We start from the raw sequence: 6,000 nt of genomic DNA, 5'->3' as shown, positions 1-6,000 counted from the left end.
CAAAGGCTTGGTCTCCCCAGTTCTTCACCTCCTAGATATTGTTGTGGTACTGAGGTGGGGGAGGTCACTACCACCTTTATCTTGTCCCGTATCCCCGGCCCTATTGAGGCCCTGATTGGTGGCCAAAGGATACGGGCAGGTCCGAGGGCAAATGGTGACCTGGGGGCTGTCCTTAGGGGTGCGCCTGTGCCTCAAGTTCCCTGTGGGGGTCCTGCTGATAAGGGGAGCAGCAGGACCGGTTTGACCAGGTTTCAGCTGAGTTGTAAACAAGTGTCTGTGTGAGGTGGGGATGGTGCGCAAACAAAGACAAAGACAAAGACAGAGACAGAAACATGTGGCCCTTTTCTACAGTTGGTCAATGCCTCAACAAGCCAAAAGGAGCCATGTAAGGAGTCATGTAAGCATACAGCATAACATGCATTGATGTAAATCAGCGTTTCTCAAGCCTCTCCTGGATGGCCACTTGTCCTGCATGTTTTAGATCTCTCCCTGCTCCAACACAGCTGATTCAAATGAACAGGAAGAGATCTAAAGCACGTAGGACAAGGAGAGGTTTGGGAAACACCGTAATAGAGGAGGAGGCCGCTGATTGGACATTTAGCCTGTGGTCTCAGAAACAGAATGCTTGGGCATTGTTGCTGTCACATTGCTTCAATGAATTATTCAGTAACACAGTGTTTAGGGAATACTTGTCATTGGTCAGTTTTCTTTTAATCTGTTAAACTCGGTGTGTAATATTACTTGATAACACAATGTCAAGTGAAATATTTTAATGCACTAGTGCTCAATAACAATATTTGTGTGTGTGTATGTGTGTGTGTGGGTGTGTGGGTATGTGTATGTGTATGTGTATGTGTGTGTGTGTGTGTGTGTGTGTTTGCATGTGTGTTTGCGTGCATGTGCGTGTCAAGTTAAAGGAGTACTGTCAAGATTTACTCAAAGGAAATCATGCAGAGGCACTGGCACTGTGGGAGGAAAGGAAATTTCTAGAAATCGGCAACAATGGCAATTTGCAGAGCACTAACGCTTAGAAGGTCTGTAATATCCACACAACCAATAACATCATCTCTCAGCCTGCTGCAAAAATGTTTCTCTGCTCTATGGTTAAAGCATACGGCAATATAAAAATATACTGTTATACTGTCATGGTATGCAAACAGCAAAGGAAAGTGGAAAAGAGGTGCAGAAGTCAAGATTTAAAAGAGATACAGCTAGAGCTCAGTCACAGAAGTAAACTGGTATACAACAGCCAGGTGCATTATGGGTAATGTGGTTCTGTACTTTAATATCTCCAATACTTTATATCTTCTGCAGTGCTCTTACTCTATTTTCAAGTCCACTTAAACTTTCACTGAATTCCACACATAAAAATCAAATCATACTTAAAATTATTTGTAAGAGATCAGTGCTTTTAAATCAGTCACTTACCAAGACACCACAGAGAGACAGTGTTTATTAACAGATAATTACATCCCCACCAAACTGACATTAGAGTGCGATGAAGTGCAGGCCAAGCCAATATGACAGTGGAGTAGAGTAGAGAAGATGTAGGAGGTCTTCAAATAAAATTAAAGTTGAGCAGAAGCAGAGTGATATTCTGAGAGTTAGTAGTCCGTGGGCAAGTTGACATTGGAGGAGGTGGCAGAGTGATCTGTTAGTCTCTGGGTGAACTGACATTGGAGTAGATATCAGAGTTAGGAGGGTCTCTGTGGAAGCTCACAGTGGAGTATTCACTGGAGTCTTTAGTGAGGGTGATGGCTGACTGATCCTCAGAGTCTGGGCTTTTGGGGAAGTTGACAGTGGCGTAGTTTAGGGAGTCTGGAGGGTCTCTGGGTGAGCTGGCTGTGCAGTGGATGGAAGTGACTGCAGGGTCTGCATGTGGTTGTTGGTTTGAATCCTTGATTTCCTCGTATTCACAGTCAGCAGCCTGAAAATAATCACACAAATTGTTTGAGGTTTGACCCAATATCACATCTGTCTAAACACTAAAGTTTAAAAGATTCCGATCAACTTTTTGTTCACTCGTCTCTAGTCCATATCACATGGAAATTGGAAATTGCATATCTGATTGAATATCCCACTTAAAGACAATTATCAGAATCAGTCCCCCCCCCCACCCCAAATACCAAGCACTTCCTCTCCATCTGACTCTGCCCCCCTGCTCACCGCCACAGTGTTGATCCTGTTGATCCCATTGGTGGAAGAGGGGGCCACTGTGGAGCAAACAACATTTCATTTCAGCCACAACATTTACACATTTACACACACAGCAGTACAACAGCAATTCACAAAAATGTAACTACAACAATGAACACATCTTAAACAAAATTGGTTTAATATCTCAAGACAATGCAACAAATGTTTCATATAAAATCCATCATAAATAAATTATGTGAAGTTCAGGATGAATAACATTCCAGAAACAATATTGTTTTAGTCTTAAAGAGGAAAGAGGAGTAAAAGTTAAGAGACAGGTATATGGAAGAGGATGGAGGATAATAGGAGACTGTGCAGTCCTCCTGCTGATTGGCAGTCCATTCCACCAATAGGGAGCCGGAGACGAGAAAGAGCAAGAGCACCATCTAGTAACATCAGGATGAAGAGATGGGAAGGTTCTGCTAGCTGATCGTCTCAGGAAACACGAGGGTTGATGTTTGGATCCTGACAATTTTTAACGGACATGAACTACATTATGGCCTGACCAGCGCAGTGTACAATATTCCTGTATCTTCAAGTGCAGAAAGAAGAATCAAGGGCAGCAGTGACACCAGGAAATATAAGGGCAGCAGCGAGAAGAAGCTACACACTCAAGGGGAGGAGAACTGAGCACAGCTACAAGACGAGCCTCTACTGAGAGAAGGTCTGAGGGCAGGTCTGTCAGGCCATTAACACCGCTGATGAGTTCCCTCCCTGGCACCAGTCGGCGTTTAATGTGACAGAAGTCAAAGCATGTTTGCTTTTGAGCTGAAAGGAGGGAGATGCAAGGCAACAGCACAGGTAATTCTGAACACGATACTGACTTTAAAACAAAGTTCGGTCCCCTTGACAAAACTGACTCTCTTCCTAACTAGTTTAATGTTATTTGATTATCTGGATCCATAAATACTACATACTGTGATTCAGAGTAAATTAATATGAAATGTTAATGCTTTTTTCTTCAATGTGAACAACATTCTGATTCAATTGGTATCTGCATTATCCAGCTGAATATAATTTTACACCTGTATGTTTGTTATTTAAAAATAATTTGTATTGTGTGTCTTCCAGTTACACTCAATTTGTCCATAAAAACACCTATGAACTGAAGATGGGAAAGGATGGGATCATTAAGTGGTGAATGTCAGCCCGGTGTCTTTAAGTATTTAAATAAGCATGTCCATTTCCACTAATGCCCAACAGAGGGAGCACACTTCCATAAATGTTACATCTGTATGGTCTCAGTGGGGAGATCTAGATCCAGATACTGTATGCGAAAGTTTGACAATGTGAAATGAATGAGGAACATAGAGTTTTCACTGTGCAGGTGTGTGTGTGTTTGTGTGTGTGTGAGTGTGAGTGTGTGTGTGTGTGTGTGAGAGAGAGAGAGTGTGTGTGTGTGTTTCTGACTCTTACCTGGTGGTTTCCTGGCTCTCTTCTTCTGTCTTAGGAATATAAACAGGCCCACTCCAAGCGCTGACACAATGGCACCCAGACCCAGACTGATGTACAGCAGTGGATCTGGCAGACAGAGGGAGTAAAGTCTTAGCTCTGAAACATGCTGAGATTAAAAAGGGTCCTCCTGCATGATCATAAAGGGCTTATTACATAGAGGGTCAATATCTGAGCTTCATATGCAGGAGCAGCAGTGTAGCATATACTCAGTGCTCATTGGTTACAGACTTAGAAAGTATTTGTTCACCCCAACATGTTTGACAGTTTTTTTTTACATGAGAACTTTCAACGGTTACTGGAGAAACAAAAACCAAGTCATGAGGAAGAGACCAAACCATAAAACCCCATTCTCTACCACATCCTTCTGCCTTTCCTACAAAAATAAATGCAATGTTTCTGAGTGTGAGAATGCAGAACTTACTCTGATCCCTCATCTCAATGTTAATATTAAGCTCTTATTTTCACTGCATTTCAAATTTGTTCAGTTTCAGCAGAAATGAAGCGTTTTAAATAGTATTATCATTCATCCTGTTGAACAGTACGTAAAATATGCATATGTTCTCATCAAATAGAAAACTTAATTTTTCCTTGACAAACTCAAAAAATGATCTGGGGGGAGCAGACCCCCCAGGCCCTCACAGATTGTTGTAATAGAGGAGGAGGCCCCGATTGGACGTTTACGTTTAGGTCATTTGGCAGATGCTTTGGCAGAAGCAACTTACAAGTGAGGAACAGCAAGCAAGCTACGGTAGTGTAGGAGACCTTGGAGTAAGTGCAACCTAAACAACTAAACTCAGCTAAATAAGTCAAGGAAAGTAGAAAACAGAGGTAAACGAGGTGAAAACAGAAGGATAGACAGGCAGAGGAGACAAACAAGTAGTAACAGTAGAAAGAAGTGAGAGGCAGAAAGTGCAGAGATGGAATTGTGTTAGAGTTATTAGAAGTGTTAGGAGAGGAGGTGCTCTTGGAAGAGCTGGGTCTTCAAGAGGTTCTTGAAGATAGAGAGGGACCCCCCTGCTCTGATAGCGTGAGGTAGCTCGTTGAGATTGTCTTGTGTGTAGGGATGGCAATGCTAGATGACGTTCCTGGGAGGAACGTAATGGCCGAGAAGGAGAGTAAGCCTGTATGATTGAGCTCAGGTATGTCGGAGCAGATCCAGAGGTCACTGTGTAGGCAAGCATGAGAGACTTGAATTTGATACGGGCAGCCACAGGTAGCCAATGGAGCTCAATGAGCAATGGGGTGACATGGGTCCTTTTGGGCTGATCGAAAACCAGACGCGCCGCCGCGTTCTGAACCATTTGTAGTGGTTTCACCACACATGCTGGGAGGCCAGCTAGGAGGCCATTGCAATAGTCAAGGTGGGAGATAACCATGGCCTGTACCAGGAGCTGGGTAGCATATTGAGTCAGGTAGGGCTGGATTTTGCAGATATTGTATAGTGCAAAGCGGCATGATCGAGAGACTGAGGCAGCATGGTCCGAGAAGGACAATTGGTCATCAATCACGACACCCAGGTTTCTTGCAACCTTAGAAAGTTTTGCCTGTGGTCTCAGACACTGTAAAGCAGCATTAGTGCTGTGACACTTACTGGAGTCAGAGGAGGATCTAGTACCTGATTCTGTATGAGCTGCATCTTCCTCAGGAGTGCTGTGCGGTGCAGTGCTGTCAGAGCGAAGAAGAGGAGTTGCCGGGCTGTCAGAGTGAGGAAGAGGAGCAGCAGTACTATCAGAGTGAGGAAGGGGAGCTGCAGTGCTGTCCGGGTGAGGAAGAGGAACTGAGGGGAGAAGAGAGCGATGCTCTGGTGAGAATAAACCGCAGACTTAGAAAAGAGGAAGAGAAAGAGAAGAGCGTTTGGTGCAGGACTTAGAATGAGAGATGAATGTTAACTAGAAATATGTCTGTAGATGATCAACATAAAAAAGTGATGTTTCTTTGTGACACAGAGCATAGACCTCAGGTTCATGCTAATACTTCTGCTTTCTTGTATCATGTATATTACATCTACATTTAATATTGCTGATTTTTACATTAATTATTCGGACTGCCATTTATTCTTATGAAACTGTATCGCAGCAACAGGCCAGCAATAATACCATACATGATGGTAGTGTGCCACTGTAATTTTTCATTTGGTTGCTGTGAAGTCCTGTACATCAATAATAGATACTATGCAGATGCATATATAACTTTTTTAGTCAATGATTAGCAAAGCTTTTTTTTTTTAATTTTGATTCATTGTTTTGGTCATCACATTGATGCAGTGCATTGAGTAGATAAGTATCGGAAGAGTTAGAGATCCATGCTGAGCAGGTCCCTCAGTAACAGCGCACTCACTGCAGCCCCTAA

This window comes from Megalops cyprinoides, chromosome 1, assembly GCF_013368585.1.
Source record: "Megalops cyprinoides isolate fMegCyp1 chromosome 1, fMegCyp1.pri, whole genome shotgun sequence".
NCBI classification, from domain to species: Eukaryota; Metazoa; Chordata; class Actinopteri; order Elopiformes; family Megalopidae; genus Megalops; species Megalops cyprinoides.
Note: the sequence above shows the minus strand (reverse complement) of the source record.